Below are 18,619 nucleotides of genomic sequence, written 5' to 3' on the forward strand. Positions count from 1 at the left end.
ATTCTCACTGCAGTAGCACTGTAGCTCTGTCCTCCCATTGTTCATCAATTTGCTCGAATGGGCATGAGTAATGTCTCCATTGTGAGACTTGTTGTTACTGTTTTTGGCATATCGAATACGCCACGGGGAGCTTGCCAGACTTTGCCAGGTGGGCGGGATACTCTTGGTAGCTTGCCGGGCTCTCCAGAGGAACGAAGGAATCGAACCCTGGTCAGCCGCATGCAAGGCAAAATACCTGCTGTGCTATTGCTCCAGTCCACTGCAGTACTAAGTACAAAAGCCAGGATACAGAAACAACATAAATGTTCATGGGGCTAGAGTGAGAGTACAGTGGGTAGGGCGTTTGCCTTGCACGCGGCTGACCCAGATTCGATTCCCAGCATCCCATATGGTCCCCTGAGCACCTCCAGGAGTCATTCTTGAGTGCATGAGCCAGGAGTAACCCCTGTGCATCGCCAGGTGTGACCCAAAAAGCAAAAAAAAAAATGTTCAATGACAGATGAATGCATTAAAAAGCCATGGTAGGGTCTGGAGGAATAGCACAGCGGGTAGGGCGTTTGCCCTGCACGTGGCTGACCCAAGTTCGATTCCCAGCATCCCATATGGTACCCTGAGCACCACCAGGAGTAATTCCTGAGTGCAGAGCCAGGAGTAACCCCTGTGCATTGCCAGGTGTGACCCAAAAAGCAAAATAAATAAATAAATAAAAGGCCATTGGGTCTGAGCAATGGTACAGAAGGTAAGGTACATGCAATTACACGAGGCCAACCCAGGTTCCATCCCCAGCATCCCATAAAGTCCCGTGAGCCCATCAGGAGTGATCCCTGAATCCATACAGACCCAGGAATAAGTCCGGAGTACAGTGGGGTATAGTCACTACCCTCGTCCCAAAAAAGTCATGATATAATGAAATATGATATAACTATTAGAAAAGATGAAATCTTACAGTTCACTTAAAACCTGGATGTAACTGAAAGGCATCATAGTAAGCAAAATAAGTCAAAGGGAGAAGGACAAATAATAAACAATCTCATTCACCTGTGGTATACAGAAAAACAAAACAAGGGAATAGACAGTATCAAATGATGACAAACCCTGCCTTTGATTGCCAATCTGAAATTACCAAACAGTGAGGGGAGAGGGAAACAAGAGTCAGAATAGAAGTGACACAAGGACATTGAAGGAGGGTCCAGGACACTGCACTTTGGTGGTAGTGAAGCAGAAACTTTGTACATCAAAACCATAAAAAAAATTAACACTACTGTAACAATTGCACCCAAACCACAATTAAAATACAAAAAACACTAAAAAGATGAAAAAAATTATTTGTCAAAACTATCAATTTTCTGAACTCAATGTTTTCTAAATCAAGTATTTGCTATTTGGTATTGTTGCTTTGGGTTTTGGAAGTTTTTTCCTCCCCTTTCCCCACTCTTTGGGAATATTTTTCTGTTTTTTCTTTTTTCTTTTTGGGTCACACCCAGCAATGTACAGGGGTTAACTTCTGGCTTTGCACTCAGGAATTACTCCTGGCAGTGCTCAGGGGACCATATGGGATGCTGGAAATCGAACCTGGGTCGGCCGCATGCAAGGCAAACGCCCTACCCGCTGTACTATTGCTCCGGTCCCTCTGTGTGTTGTTTTAGTTTTAGGGCCACACCTGGTAGTACTAAAGGACTACTCCCAGTTATGCTTAGGGGTTGCTCCCAGTGATGCTCAGAGGACCATGTGGTGCTAAGAATCAAACCTGGGCCTCCCACATGCCATGCATGTACTCAGTCCACTTAGTTATCTCTCAAGACACTTATATTTAATAGGCTGCTTAAGATTTGGTGAGATCTCTACAAAAGGATGAGGATATGAGGAATCATCATTCAAAAGATTCAAAAGTAAATATCACTGACTAGAACTAGGGCTACAAATTATAGCTGGTTTTTTAAGTCACTCTTGACTTCACAGGTAGGGTATAAAAAGCTAGAAAACACTTCTTAATATTTGGGTAGCATGTCACTTGATTAAAATTATTGACAAGTTATCCCAACTAATTCATTTATTACTATTCTTATGCCATAGAGTAGGATTGACAAATTATCCCAACTAATTCATTTATTACTATTCTTATGCCAAAGAATAGAGTAGGAGATAGGGTACAGGATTTATGTTAATGACCTAGAGTTCCACCAGTCCCCCAACAACACTTCTTAAATCCCTATAGGCTTTGTTTCCTCATCAGTAAAGCAGGAAAAATAGTACCTATTTCACACAGTTGAAAAATTAGGACAGATAACTGCTACAAAGTGGATACCAAAATAGATGCTACATTCTCCTATCACATGCTGCAGTGGCAGAAACTATTTCAATTAATATCATTATAAATTAAACCATCTGAAGGAAAACAGGTTATTGCCACACTGCTGTTAATATGCAATAGGACAACTTCTGTTTTTAAAAAAATCCTAGAGTAACAAATGCATTCCAAAAGTTCCTCTTTTCTTGATAGCTAATCTAGCAATAATTAGAGAACAATTTCCATAAATAAGAACTTATGCAATGTCTAGTGGTTTAAAATGTCCCCTTTTTCCCCCAAATAAGAACTTCCATCATAATTTCATGGATATTTTAATGTTTCAACACAATGCATGCATGCAGAATAACAGCAGTAAATATAAAGTATAGCACAAATTCTATCAATCATATCTTAGCATTATTTTTACTTTCGCCCCCTCATCAAGCACTATTTGCTTTCTTCAAAATTTCCTTTAATTCACTAAATTCAGGTCAAGGTATCTCTCACATCTAAGTTGCTACACAATATCCAGAACTATCCTATTTTCTAATGATATATATAATACTTTTTGTTAATGGGACAATAACTCCAACTGTATCAAGTCAATGCCATACTTATAAACCTTCAGTGATTCCCAAATGTTGGCAAGATCCAGTATAAATTCTTCATTACAACTTTCGAAACTATTCATAATCTGAGCATTGTCTTACCAATCTTATTCTTGCTATTCCATAAACTATTACTATTCTTAGGTCCGATCAATAATGTAAATTTTATTTCAATCTTTGTGTATCTTGCTTTGCCCTGGCCTGCAAACCAATCTCTTGCCTCTTCAATCCCTACGCATTCATTTTACAGTAAACTCCTTTTAGGGCCCGGGGGAGAACAGTAAGGATTGAAGCACAGTTTTTGCATGAGGGAGGCCCAGGTTCAATCCCTGCAGCATCCATCTAGAAATAGGATCAGGAATGAAGCTCAATGGAAGAGCACTTTCCTTGCATGTCAGAGGCCTTAGGATTCAAATCCCAACACTGGAAAACAAGAAAAACAGTCTAATAAAGTATAATCCATCATTTTGACAAAAGTTAGTACCAAAACAAAAGAGCTTCTAGTGCTCTCTGTTGTACCATAAATTCAATGACATTTTCACTAAAGAATACTAAATTTTTCATAAGGTTTAATTACTAACTCTAAAAAACTCCTTTCATCTGATGAAGCCCTTCTGCTTAACTGTTTATAAATGTTCCATCTTCTATAAAAAGGTGGTATTAGATGAAAAGGTTGCTTTTATTTTCCTCCATCCTTGAAAACAATGTTCTTTAGAAATATATGACTAGTTTATAAAAATTGAGCACTAATATAACTACTTTCCCCATTTGGGCATTTAGATATGGTACAGTATTATGGAATAACTCTAAAATTAAGTAGTATACCCCACCTAAGGAATAAAATTAATTCCTTAAGAGCTATATATAATTACTGTTTTATCTTTTTCTTTCACTTTAATTAGCACTGTACTACTATTTAAAATACTGTAAACTGGGGCTGGGGCAATAGCATAGTGGGTAGGGTGTTTGCCTTGCACACGGCCAACGTGGGTTCAATTCCCAGAATCCCATATGGTCCCCTGAGCACTGCCAGGGATAATTCCTGAGTGCAGAGCCAGGAGTAACCCCTGTGCATTGCCAGGTGTGACCCAAAAAGCAAAAATAAATAAATAAAATAAAATGCTGTAAACTGAGGCCAGAGAAATAACTGAGTAAAACCAAGAAAATTCTTAGCTATGAGAGCTGGAGAGATAATACAGTGAGTAGTGTGCTTGCCCTGCATATGGCTGATATTGGTTCAATCCCCAGCATCCCATATGGTCTCCCAAGCACCACCAGGAGTAATTCCTGAGTGCAGAGCCAAGAGTAAGCTCTGAGCATTGCCACATTTGGCCCAAAAACAAAACAAAACAAACAAAAAATAGTTAGCTTTTAAATTAGGCATAAAATGAACCAAAAATGTAACTGAAGTTTTATCCTTTTATCCCTTCCACTTAACCACCCTAAAGATTCTCCGCTTCCTACTGAATTGTGCCTACTTAATGTAGTCATGCACCGCTCAATATTTCTGTTCTAACTTCACTATTTGTGCAATGTCAGTCTTTAAAAATTTTTTTGTCTGTTCTTGGATGACAAATGGAAGAGCTTTGGGGCTATGCCCTGATCCCAGTGCTCAGGAGACCATGTGTTACCTGATCAAACCCAGGCATCCAGAATGCAAAACTTGTGCTACACCCATTGCAGAGTGCAGATCAAACCTAAGACCTCTACTGGAGGCAGAGAGATAGTACAGCCAGTCTCCTTACATGCAGCCAACCAAGGTTCAGTCCCCAATACCCCGTATGGTACCCCAAGTCCACCAGGAGTGACTCCTGACCTCAGAGCCAGGACTAAGCTCTGAACACCACCAGAAATGACCCCAACACAAAAAAGACAAAAACAAGAATAAAAAAAAAATGTTGCTGAGCTACATCCCTTGGAGAGAGTACAGGGATTAAGGTCTTTGTCTTTCATGCAATAGACCCCAATTAAAACCCAGAACTGCATATAATAGTCCCCTGGGAACTGCCAAGAGTAGCCCCTGAGTACTACCAGGCGAGGCCCAAAAATCTCTTAAGTATATATACTCAAACCCTACCCCCTATTCAACAAGGACCCCCAAGGAACAGTAAAATTCACTTTGGGAAATACTGTTCCAATATATAATTCTATCCAATTATAATAAGAATATCTCATTGAATTCCAGTTACAGGTAGGGCACATACAACACATAAAAACTGGTATTTCTCATGTAAACCAGCCAGGAACCATCACTTTAGTACAAAAAAACCCTAAGTACATTTGTAAGTATTCCTTCCATACTCAAAAGGTTTCTGTATATCATGTTTACAGTCTTCCACTGTAAAAATACTAAGGGCCTGAAAGATAGTGCAAATGTTAAGGCACTTGCCCAGCATAGCCACCAGGGCTCTGGGGTTCAAATCCTTGCACTACATATGAACCTCTCAGGCCACCACATACGGCCCCCCAAAATAAAGACTATACACACATACACACACAGAAAAGACAGTGCCAGAAATCAAACCTTGCAAGACCTCACACAAGCAAGGCACTCCAACACTGAGTGACATCCCTAGCACCTTAATATATCTTTCAGTCTCTCAAGATCAAAAGAAAAGATATTCTTTCTATCCTGGGGAGCATAAGACAATGTTTCTTTTACTTAAGGAGAAATGACCTTAAATGCACACAGTTCATAAAACATCATGTGTTTTAAACATGTGACTTAAACATGTAATGCAGGAGCTGGAGAGATAATAAAGCAGATAAGGTGCTCACCTTATATGTCGTTGACCCAGGTTCAGTATCTGGCACCACATTTGGTCCCCCAAGCCCCACCAGGAGAGATCTTTAAGTACAGAGCCAGAAGCAAGCCTTGAACATTGCTGGATGTGCCCCCTCCCCCACAAAAAGGACTATGTTCTGAATACCACTGCCCCCCCGCCCGCCCCCCCCGCCACAGAAAAAAAAAAAAAGATACTCAAGAGTAAGCACAGGAGTTCAGGAATCAAACCCTTAGCTTAGCTTGGTATTCACCATCATGTTGACTTTGAGCAAAAAGGATCGCCATCTTAAGAATTTTTCATATAGGGTCTGAAGCAATAGCACAGCGAGTAACGGCTCTTGCTTGCCTTACATGTGGCTTACCTGGGTTCGATCCCCAGTATCCCACAGTGTCCCCTACATACCACCAGGGGTAATTCCTGAGTGCAGAGCCAGGAGTAACCCTGAGCATTGCCAGGTGTTGCCCAAAAAACAAACATAATTTTTTTCATCTAGGGGCTAAAGAGATAATATTGAAGTTAAGGCATTGCCTTGCATCCTCCAATCCAGTTTGAAGCACCAACAGCACATACAGTTCCTTAAACATCTCTAAAGTTTACTCCTGAGCACAGAGTGAGGAATAGTCCCTGAGTACTTCTGGTTGTGACTCCCTTGCCAAAAAAGAATGTTTTATCTATTAAATGAGAGTAATAAGGGCCAGAGAAATAGTACAGAAGGTAGGTGCTTACGTTGCATGCAGTAATCCCAGCCTTATTCATAGTAGCATATACAGTCCCCCGGCTATGAACAGGGGTCACTCCTGAGCACAGAGCCAGAAATAACCCTGAGCATGTCAGGTGTGTCTAAAAACTTCAACAGACAGATAGATAGGTAGATAGATAGAATATTATCTACCACAAAGACTTGCTGAGATTAAAGATCTAAAAAAGACAGAAGTATAGAGGCTGGCACAGTCAATATATCTGAGCTTTATTATTAGTCCCTAATGACTAAGGACACTAAGAAAAAGTTCAATTTTAAAATTTAAATTCACTGATAATAGATTCCAATCAGTAAACCAGTCTAAATCAGATAAATACCACCAGGTAATTAACATACTTGTGATAAGACAAGGTTTGGGGAAAAGAAAACAAAATAGTAGGGCTAGAGAGGGTTAAGATACTTGCATTGCATGCTACTGATTCCAGTTCATTCAGTAACTTGCCAGCTGAGTACCCTTGGCAAGCTTCTGGATCACATCATCTTCATCCAAAGACTATCGAGGGTGACAGATGTCCAGCACTGTCAAGTATGGCCCTTGTGACAATTTTTTTCTTTAAGCACTCTTATTAGGAGTTAGGGAGGTTGTTTAAAGGACTAGAGCACATGTCTGACTTGCACAAGGCCAAGTTCAATCTCTAGTGTTTCAGTGCCACACAGCTGAACCAACCAGGACAGCATCGCTGAGCGAAGTATTAAACCATTAGACCTACAGAGATGGGCCAAATATCACCTGGAATACTTGGCTCTGAGCCTTTGAGAACAACTGTTTGGGAACAACCCTTAAAAAAAAAAAGCAGTCATAATACTTTACAGACATCCCTCAGAAATGGCTATACATCTTACATAATAACAAAACTAGGTATCAGGAATTGGAGCAATAGTACAACAGGGAAGTTACTTGTCTTGAACGCAGGTGACTGGAGTTCAAATCCCACATATAGTGCCCCCCCAGAACGCAGAAACCTGTATCAGGTAACCTGATACAGCTGGTGTGACACAAAATCAAATAGGGCCAGAAAGAGAGTTCAGTGGGTAAGACACCTGCTTTGCATGCAGACTATTCTAGTTCAATTCCCAACACCACATATATGGAGTCTTGAGCACTGTGAGTGATCCCCAAAGACTTCAAGGTATGGTTTCTCCCTCTCCCAGTAAATGCTTAAAAATAATACAGCAGGGGAACAGAGAGATATTACAGCAGGTAGGATGCTTGCCTTGCACATGGCCAACCCAGTTTTGATCCCCAGCACCTCCTATGGTCCCCTGAGCCCCACCAGGAGTGATCCCTGAACACAGAACCAGAAGTCCTGAGCACTGCCGGGTGTGGCCCAAGAAACAGACATAAATTTAATTAAGTAAATAAATAAATTAAACATATAAAAACCTCTCAAAAAGTAAGGTTAGGGCTGGGATATGGCTCAAATGGATGAAAAGTGCATACTTAGATTTTGGGAGCCTCAGGTTCAATCTCAGGCACCACACAAGTCCCCTAGAACCTACTGGATATAGCAAAAATAGCTCAACTGCATGTGTTAGCTCAATTTTCCCAGTTACAACTAATTTAAATTTGCTAAAAGTACATACAAATTGTGTATAAATTTGTATATCTTTCATAAGAGAATCACTGAGAGCTTAATGGTAAGCTGAAAAGGTGGCTTTCACAGATTTTCTTGCTGAAAATTTTCATTGTTTGATCCAGAGAGATAGAACAAGGGTTCAGGTGCTTGCCATGCATGAGGCAGACTCCAGTTCCATCCCCCGGCACTATATATGGTGCCCAGAGCAACACTAGAAAAAAAGAATGACATGCTAAGCGAAATGAGTCAGAAAGAGAGGGATAGACATAGAAAGATGGCATTCATCTGGGGGATATAAAATAATAAAATATGAGATTAATACCCAAGAATAGCTGAGAGCAACACCAGGAGAATTACTCCATAACTTAGAGGCCAGCTGGGTATTCTAGGGGAAAGGACAATTCAGATAGAAAGGGGAACACCAAGTGGAGGGTGTTTGGAGGATCCTCCCAGGAGGGGAGATGCAAGTTGAAAGTAGACTGGACTGAACATGTTCACCACTCAATGCCTCTTTGGCTGATCACAGCGCCCAGGAGGAGAGAGAGAACAGGGAGGAATGCCCTGCCACAGTGGCAGGGGGGGATGGGGGGATGGGAGGATGGGGGGGGGAGGGATATTATCCTGGTGGTGGAAAATGGGCACTGGTGGAGGGATGGGTATTTGATCGTGGTATGACCGAGATCCAAGCACAAAAATTTGTAAATCTACAACTGTACCTCATGGTGTTTCACTAATAAAAAAGAAAAAAAAAAGAAAGAAAGAAAAAAAGAATGATCCCTGAGCAGAGCCAGGAATCAGTCCTAAGCACAGTCCAGTGGGATAAAAATTGTGCCCCGCCCCCACCAAATTTCACTGTTGGAAAAATAAAATGTTATTTCATAGAACAATTCAAATGAGATACTACCTACTATCTCTCTTCAGTTTATTTCAATCAGAGCATTAGACAAGAACTGATTAAGCCTTTCCAGGAAGGTACCTTGCTTTGCAATGACTGACTCCAAAGCACTCTTTGTGGCATTCAAATGGAATCCTGGACCTTCACCCCTAATAAGTTGCTGTGTTACCTGAAGCAGTTAGGACACTCCCAGAATTTGGACTAGAGAAAACACTAAGGAGAATTCTAGTTTTAAAAAAAAAATAGGGACTGGATAGAGTACAAGAGTATGGTATTTGTCTTGCACATGGCTGACTCGGGTTCAAGTCACAGCACCCCATATGGTCCCCAGAGTTCTAGGAATGATCCCGGAGCTCAGAAACAGAAGTAATCTATCAGCACAGCTGGGTATGGCCCAAGTACCTTCACCACTCACAGGGCTATAGAGTGTAGCCAGTAAAGCATTTGCTTTGCATGTGGCCAACCCAGCTTCAATTCCCAGCACCCCACATGGTCCCACAAGCCCCCTGAGAAGTGATCCCCGAGCAATAAAGCCAGGAGTAAACCCAGAGAATCCTGCATATGGTACAAAAACAAAAACACAACTTATAGGGAGCTTGCCTTGCACATAGCCGACCTGGGTTTGGTCCCCAATATCCCATGTTGAGTGTGACCTAAAAAATAATCCCCCCAAAAAAACTCACAACCCCATAACTTGATTTTTCACAGAATATAACCATGCACCCAGGAAACAATCAAATCAAGAAAAACAGCATTATGGTGTGTATAATTCCTCGATTATCTTTGTTGTTCCTTATGTTCCTCATCCTTCATTCTGACAATATAAATTAGTTTTCGTGGCTCATACCTTTGTAAAAATGGAACCATGCTACGTATACTTTAGAGGTTTGACTTTTTGTTTACCAGTATGTTTGTGAGTATGCAAACTTTCTTTTTTTTTAATAGCACCAGGGATCAAGTCCAGTTTTCATGCTTAACCAGTAAGCCATATTCTGGCCAAACATAATTGGGGAGTGGGGAGTGGAGGTGTTAGGGCCTGGGTCCAAAGCCTCACACATACATGCAAGGCAAGTATAGACTACCACCATTCAAAAACTCTTTAGCTAGTAAGAGGGGTTGGGCCATACTTGGTGGTACTCAGGGCATATGGGGTGCCAGGAACTGAACCTGAGGCAGCACTGTGTAAAACAAGACCCCACCTGCTGTACTATCACTCTGGCTCCCATGTAAAAGCTTTTGATTTCCCTTTAGGCTTTGAAGATAATCTAAATTGAAATTTTTTTCTCTTCTTGGTTTTAGGAGTATATCCAGCAATGTTAAGGAGCTACTCCTGAATTGGGTGCTGGGGGACCATGTGGTGCCAAGGATCAAATCTGGGTTTCCCACATGCAAAACATGCACTCCACCTTGTGGAAAGCAGGTTTGAGCCGGGCTCGGGGGAGCGGCAGGGACCTCATGGGAAGGGGGGCTTTGTGGGCCGTCCCCCACGCCCCACCGAGGTCGCCAGCTGCCCCCCACGAGCGGCTCTCCGGCACGGCCACGACTCCAGGGCACAGAAACCAATCTCTTAACTAGCTAACTTTTAATAGAAATTCTTCCAGGGTCAATAAGTAAAATAGCAGAAATTCAAAACCGCGCGGCCATCATTTTATTCTTAAACCAAGTTGTAGAAAGCAAATCATTTCACAACGCTGTTTCAGCATGTCTGATTGTGGGGGGTGGGTCGTAAACTCTAAACAATAATTGTGCATCTTCTATCGAAATAATCTATCTAGTCAAAGTAGATAGAGTATTAACTAGAACTCATCTGCCTCACAAGAATTGGGAGGGGTGGGAGGTGGGGGTCTATTGGGGTTCGGGGTTAAAAATGAGTATTGGTAAAGGGAAATGTGTTCGGTATCTACATGACTGAGACCTAAACCCGAAAGCTCTGTAACTTTTCCCACAGTGATTCAATAAATAAATAAATTATAAAAAAAAAAAAACATGCACTCCAGTCCGTTGTCTCACTGTGCTCATTCTCACAGGCTTATTATTTCATTTTTTTCTTTGATTTTTGGAGTCACACTTGCTAGTGCTCAGGGGTTATTCCCAACCCAGTGCTCAGGGGTTGCTTGTGTGTGGTCAGGGAAGCATGATGCTAGGAATGGAACCAGAGTTCCTGAACACAAAGCATTCACTCCAGCCCTTTGATCTATCTCTCCAGCCCAAGTATTAGTTCAAGTACTAGAGATATTTTTACCAAGTGTTTTTCTTGTTAGTTCTTTCCGTTATTCTCCATTATAGGCATCTGCTGCCTCCCTTTATAGCACCTATCACAATCTATAATGATATATATGCTTGCATGATTATATCTGTCTTCCCGACTAGACTTCACAAGAGTAGGGAAAACTCATCTGTTTTGTTCTCCAGTGTATATCTAATACCTAATATAGTGGCTAACATGAAGTAGGCATTAATACTATACCATTGTCCTCCCACTGTTCATCAATTTGCTTGAGTGGGCACCAGTAACGTCTCCATTGTGAGACTTGTTGTTACTGCTTTTGTCATATCGAATACGCCACGGGGAGCTTGCCAGGCTCTGCTGTGCGGGTGGGATACTCTAGGTAGCTTGTCGGGCTCTCTGAGAGGGATGTCGAGGAATCGAACCCAGGTTGACCACGTGCAAGGCAAACGCTCTATCCACTATGCTATCACTCCAGTCTAGGCATTGATATTGAAAGGCCACATTCCATCAGCCCCATTGGTTCCATTTTCTTTTTCTTCTTTTTCCCCCATACCAGCTGCTGCCCTGTCCCCATTAACCATCCCTCTACCCAAACGAGCACTGGGGATCAAACCCATGGCTTCACACATGCAAGGAATGTGCTTGTTCTACTATTAAACTACGGTTCCTGGTCCTTAATGTTATCTTTTCTCTTATACTATTTAATCTATTTTACTCTCTGTTCTTTCTCAAAAAGCTTGTAATTTTGGCAGCCTGTATATTCTTTATTTACTTGCCTTATTTTTGAGGGCAATGGAGTTTTGGGCAAAACCTAGTGATGCTTTAGGTGTTACTCCCAGCCCTGTGCTCAGGGGGTGCTCCCAGCAGTGCCCAAGGGACCATGTGGTACTAGGGAACAAAACCAGACCTCCCACATGCTCACTCTTCAAGTTATCTCTCAGTTCAAGACTAACATCTTGACTGCCTGATTAAAACAAACTTTTTTTCTTTCTTTTTGATCACACCCAGCAATGCTCAGGGGTTACTCTCCTGCTCTGCACTCAGGATTTATTCCTGGCGGTGCTTTGGGAAATCATATGGGATGCTGGGGAATCAAACCTGCATCAGCCCTTCCCACTGGATTATTACTCAGGCCCGAAAACAATTCTTTTTTTTTTTTTTGGCTTTTGGGTCCCACCTGGCGATGTTCAGGGGTTACTCCTGGCTCTGCACTCAGGAATTACTCCTGGCGGTGCTCAAGGGACCATATGGGATGCTGGGAATCGAATCCGGGTCAGCCTCGTGCAAGGCAAACGCCCTACCCACTGTGCTATCATTCCAGCCCCCTTGTTTTTTTTTTCTTTACAATTCTTGATAATAATCTGTCCTAGCTAGTAATTCCCCTAGATTTTTTTTCTATTGATCTTCATACACAGTAGGTCTTTTGCAGAGTTTGATGACTGATTATGGTATTTATGTTAAAGCAACAGTGGCTTCCTCCCCACCATGGTCATATGGGAATATAACCCAGGGTTCCACACATGCAAGGCAACTATTTATCAGTGGGCTACATCCCTGGCTCCAGTGATTGAACACTAGCGGGTATGGTCCCAAAACAAATTAGTGATAATTTTAAAAACTTATATACAAAAATTTTAGTGACTGTATTAAGCTATAAAAATATTCTATGCAGCTAAAATGAAAATAAGGGACCAAATACAAACATAGAAGGTCTTGAGAGATGCACCTAACTTTTTAGGCATATATAAAATAGGAGGGGTAAATTAAACAGCTGGTGAACTCAAAGTAAGACACTTATAAATAATAAATGCAGCCAGAAACACAGCTCAGTGTTAAGACTATATGCTTTACCTGTATGAGGCCATGGGTTTGACCCTCAGCACCACAAAAACACAAAATAAAAAATTTTAAAAGAACAATGCTAGACTAGGGAAGGAAGCTGGGCAATAAAGGATGACATTAAAATTCCTCACAATATAAGATGTTTCTAGAAAGTAAATAAAAACAGCAACACCTAAGAAGGTTATCAATACTTGTTACATTTGCCTCATATTTGGGGATTTTGGGGTTGGTTTGTTTGGTTTTTCTTTTCAGGTTTTGGTTTATGTTGGGGTTTTTGTTTTGTTTTGTTTTAGGACCATACCCAAGCTACTCAGGACTTACTCCTGGCCCTGAGCTCAGGGATCACTCCTAGTGAGGATCAAGGGAGCAAATGGGGTGCTGAGGATCGAACCCAGGTTATCTGTGTGCAAACCAAACACCCTACCCACAGTACTACTGCTCCTATCTCATCTTTTAAAGTGGTATTTTCCAGCTCTTCCCAGGTCCCCACACCAACTCCAATACACCAGCAATGAAGTGAAATAGAAAGATCCCAAACTTGACGACCAGTCATATCTGAGTTCAAATCACTGCTCTGTTCCCTCACTAGCTCTGGTAGTAATTGCTTTGAGCTCAGATCCCTAAGTTATAAAGTAAAGATAATGACTACTTCAAAATTATTACTTTTTCCTTATTATTACCAAAAATACTGAGTTGGTATTTTAATTTAATTCTTCCCTTATGATATACAATGGGCCAATGGTTGATCAGGTCCATTCTCAGGATTCAAGGTTGGAAACAAAGTATTATAAAACAGTTGACAGAAAAAATAGAATGGTATCAGAGAAAGTCTACATGCCATGCATGTATGAGACCCATGATTCAATCCCTATCTCTAGCAAAGAAAAAGAAAAGTAATAGAATGGTTAAAGATAAATGAGAAGGTAGAAGTAAAATATGAAGCTTCTCCTAGAATAGGTTCCCAGTATACTGCCCCTTTTTCAGTTTAGAAAATAAATCACTAGGAAAAGCCTGGGAATCTACTTCCCTTAAACAGAAAGCACCCTGCAACTGCACCCAAAGCTACTACCATCGTCCTGCCCACCGTTCCCATACTCCATCCACCCACCCCCCTACCCCCCCACCCCCCCCCCCACACACACACACACTACTCTACAAGTTCATAGTAGTTTTCAAGCTTTTTCCAAGACTTAAACCAAACAGACTGGGACAGATTCAGTGAGTTGAGAAAATACAAAGAGGAAAACATAATTTAAGTCTTCCCAGCAAGACATCAGTTTTACCTAATGTATTCCTTTAAGGGAATATCAGCCAAACAAGTTATAGATAAACATTAAGGATATTCTGTCACAGGTGGAAGGGCAAGGCCTTCAATTTTATGGCATCCCCACCCTTAAGAATTATTTGAACAATCATAATGTGTGTAAAGTACTTTTGAAGTATAGCCCATGATGCTAAGCTTTATATTTCAGGAGATCTTCAAAAAGAAAACAAAAGTGAAAATTCAACATTACTCTTTGGGATTTTTAGGTGATTTCCCACCCCCCCAAATCTTCTTCCTAAAAATGAAAATTTGATTGTTTCTTTTTTTCTTTTTTTGTGAGCCACACCCAGCACCAGCAGTGCTCAGGGGTTACTCTTGGCTCTGCACACAAGAATCACTCCTGGCAGGCTCAGGGAACCATACCGGATGCTGGGGACTCAAACCCAGGTCAGTCATGTGCAAGGCAAATGCACTATCCATTGTACTATGGCCCCTAACTTGATTCCTTCTAAATACATCTTTCCCCTGTGCCCATCTCTCCCTATCTTACTCTTCTCATGCAACCCAAAAAAATACTCAAGATTTCCCTATTTCCTATAAAGCTGGCACACTGACTCTCTAGTATTCACTCTAATCTCAATCTAGACATAAGAACTTCATAATATTCCCATGGATCACTCTGCTAACCATTTCCTAAAAGACAAGCCAGTTTCCAGTAATGAAGTTAGAATTGGTTATTACACAACCGTATACCTTTGTCAAAGTTCATCAAACAGCACATTTAAAATTGATGACCTTTACTATAGGTAAATTATACTTCAGTAAAGCTGATTTTTAAATGCATGCCAACATTCATTCAGCAAATATTTAGTAAGTATCTATTATCTGCATCAAAGCTTATATCAAATCTTTCAACTTGACTATCTGACTTGGATGTTTATTCTAAGATGACTTGCCTCTGAAAGTCACGTTAGATGAAAATAAGTTCAGTTTCTGATGAAGAATGTCACTGTAATGATGTTTCTTTTTATTGTAGAACAGCAATTATCTAATCATCATCTTCCATTACACAAATAAAATCTATACCACCCAGGTACTTTGAATTTCAACATAAATGCACTTATCATTTAAAAAAAAAAAGTTAAGTGGGGCTGGGGAAACAGTTCAAAAGGCTGACCCAAAAAACTAAACCAAAAAACAAAATTAAGTACTTCTTATAGTGTATACTATTACTACACTCTTTTGTTTGTCTGAAACCTCTAGGGGTTAAAAAAAAAAAGAACTTTATCATGGAATAGTTTTATTTATTCAAGAGTCCACAATGACCCAATGACTTAGACAAAGGACCAAAAACTTGGCCTCCAGATTCTGAATGCAGCATATCAAGGATCAATAACCCAAGAGCCCTTAAAACACACAGGTTTGAATTGTAGCTCCACTTCTACTAGCTGTAGGTATAAATCAGGGCAAATCTCTTTACTTTATAATTCTCAGTTTGCTCATCTGTGAAAGAGGGATGTCAACTACCACCTCACAGCATTTTGGTCATATGTGATATAAGCCATGTAGCACAACTACCAAGTACAGAATATGAAACTCACCAATATTAATTCCCTTTCTTGATCTTAAAAGTAAAGACCTAAGAACCAAGACTAATTCACAAGCCATATTAGTCATGGCAGGTCAACAATGAGCCGACACTTGCCTATGTTCATACTCTAACAAACTCTCTTCCCATCGAACTTTTTTTCAAACTTCAGTCACTATGTTTAGAAAAGTGATTTAATTTTAGAAAGCTGGAAAATTCTTCAGAGTAAATCAAGCAAAACTTTAATCTGCCCCAAGGGGAATTCTGAGCAAAATAATCATTTCTGACGAGAAGAATTTTCTATGAGGGTTATTTAATTTAACCATTTATATGCCACCAAAGCTGCATACAAAATGATAGTAAGTGTTATAAGTGTACTGGTATATATCCTCCTAAAGCCCTCGGAGAAATTAAAATTGCACTAGGTAGGTGATGTGAATTTTGTGATTATGACCCTAGTCCCGTTCCTTATGCCAGAACTGCGGCAATACGCAAAAAAATGCCCTGAACAAACCCTGCCCCTCAACATATGCCCAAAAGGTAGAGAGATCGAGTATTTTCCTCTCAATGCAAAGATAAAGCAAGAGAAGCTTCGAAACACGATTCTTTTCCCAAGGTCATTCAAGTGACGGAAGGTGCAACAGAGAATCCGCAAGCAGCCTCACGTTTTCTGGACATCACACTGCAGGGGTTTTTGCTGCTGCTGGGTTTTCTACTCCTTGGAGCGGTGAGGAGGGTGGGTGCCTAATTCTCTTCTCCCACCCTCAACCTCAAGTGTGAGCACTGGTCTCGGCATTTCCGAAACAAGCCACAACAAGCTCCGCGGTGTTAGGAAAGGGGCTGACGCGATGAAGAAACAGATGCTCCGGAGCAAGATGGGTCTTTCTCGCAGAGCCTCCTCCAAGGTTATTAGCAAGAAACCGCAGGCACCTCGGGGGAGCGCTAAAGCCGGCACCGAGTGCCCCCGCCGGGCCGCCCGGAGAGCGCGGGCTTCCCGCGGGCAGCATCCGCAGCGGCCGGAGGCCACGGGCCCCGCACACGGCACTTCATTCCTGCGCTCCGGGGAGCCCTGGCCCGGGGCCGGGGCCGGCCGGGCGGCGCGGCGGGCGGGCGGGGGAGCGCGGGCGGGCGGGCGGGCGCTGCGGAAAGTTCACCGCGGCGGCGGCGGACGGCCCCCGGCCCGGCCTGCCCGCGTCCCCCTGCAGATTCCACCATTAATTAGTCCTAAGGACTGTCTACTGGCAACTTAAACAAAGCGAATGCCTCGAATTCCTTCCCGGCCCAGCGGTCTGGCTGCGCGACCGGCAGCGGCCGGGACGCGGCGGCCCGACAGCTGCGGCGGCCGCACGGACCCCACCCCGTCCGCCCGCGGCCCCGCGGCCGGTCCCCGCAGTCCGGCCCGCACGCCGGCCGAAATCCGGCTCCCAAATCTCCCTCCTCCTGCTGCTCTCCTCCTCCTCCTCCACCTCCTCCTCCTCCTCCTCCTCCTCCCCGGGAGCTCCGGGCTCTTCCTGTAAGATCACTTCCTTCCTCCCCGGGTGCCCGCGGGCCCCGCGCAGCCCCCTCCCCGGCCCCGCGCCCCGGCCCCCGCGGGGCCCCCCGGCCCCCCAGCGCCCCGCCGCCAATCCCAAACTCGGCCCCCCAACTCTCCTCAGCCGGACCCACGGACGTGTCCTCCCAGCGATCCGTCCCAAACATTTCTCCTCAGAGTCTCGCTCCCACCCAGAAGTCGCCCACAACCTTCCCTCCCCCTCCGAAAGAAAAATCTCCACAACTCCGAAAAGATTCTCAAGGTCTCGCCTCCACGACTCTCCCGCGGCGAGCTCTTCCTCCACAAACCCGCTCAAACTCTTTTTCACGCGACCGTAACTTCACACCACCACCCCCGCCCCCCCAAAAATCCCTCCCCCCCCCCGCCCCGAGCGCTCCCGCCGGTGGTGCCCGATCGCCCCTGGATGTCCCGACCCCTCGGTGGGGCCGGCCTCCCCCTCCAGCCGCCCTCCGCGCTCCTGGCCCGCCCGCTCCGGCCTTCAGCGCGGCGATTCCGCCGCCCGCCCGCGGACCCCTCACCTCGGCGGCTCCGGCCCGCGCTCCCGCCAGCCGAGGGACCCAGCGCTCGGCTCCCAGCGGCCGGCGCCTTCTCCGGCTCCCGGGGACTGACAATGAGGGGCGGGGCCACTGTGTGACGTCGGCAGTTCTGGGGCGGGGTCTGAGTTGGGGGCGGGGCCGCCGCCGTCCTTCAGGCTCCGCCCCCATCCTGCCCCCTACTTCCCAGAACTTGAACTCCGCCAAGTTTTTATTGCCTTCCTCGCGAGGTGCCCAGGGCCTCAGCAAGTCCCCCGTGGGAAATCGAAATGGACAACAAGATGCCCTGTTTTCAACAGGAGCACTCTCAGGGGGGTTATGAGGATTAAACGGGGCAACTCATGTAAAGGTGGTTTAGTCCATGACCTGGTATGGAGTCGTTGCTCAACGAATGCTACATCTATTACTCAGCAAATGTGGGAAAGGAACTAAGCTTGGACTCTAAGATGGGCTCCAACAACGTGGATTCTAGTTCTCCACCCGGTGGTTAATTCATTGTGTGATCCTAGACAAGTCCTTCCCTGTCTATCTCCCACTTTCACCTTTAAAATGGAAACCGGCAAAAACCAGATCTCAAACCACCCTCCAGAAGTGGAGAGATAGGTGGGGAGCTTGCCTTACATGTAACTGGCCCTGGATTTGATCCCAATATCCCTCATGCCCCCCCCACCCGCACCCCAGCACTACCAGAGTAACT

The 18,619-nt window shown here is 43.6% G+C and overlaps 1 protein-coding gene across 4 annotated transcripts in view; it reads right to left on the reverse strand.

The window, feature by feature from the left end:
- LUZP1 (leucine zipper protein 1) overlaps window positions 1–18,619 on the reverse strand; it is a 100,913-nt gene that overhangs the window by 74,600 nt on the left and 7,694 nt on the right. For 2 of the 4 annotated variants that reach the window (XM_056122669.1, XM_056122667.1), the window contains exon 1: window positions 17,908–17,990. The exons of the other annotated variants lie outside the window; for them this stretch is intronic. The gene's annotated coding sequence lies outside the window, so the exon portion shown is untranslated. Of the gene's footprint in view, window positions 1–17,907; window positions 17,991–18,619 lie in introns of those variants that run through there. 4 annotated transcript variants of the gene reach the window in all.

The sequence above is a fragment of the Sorex fumeus genome, unplaced genomic scaffold (genome assembly GCF_029834395.1).
Source record: "Sorex fumeus unplaced genomic scaffold, SorFum_2.1 ptg000047l, whole genome shotgun sequence".
NCBI classification, from domain to species: domain Eukaryota; kingdom Metazoa; phylum Chordata; class Mammalia; order Eulipotyphla; family Soricidae; genus Sorex; species Sorex fumeus.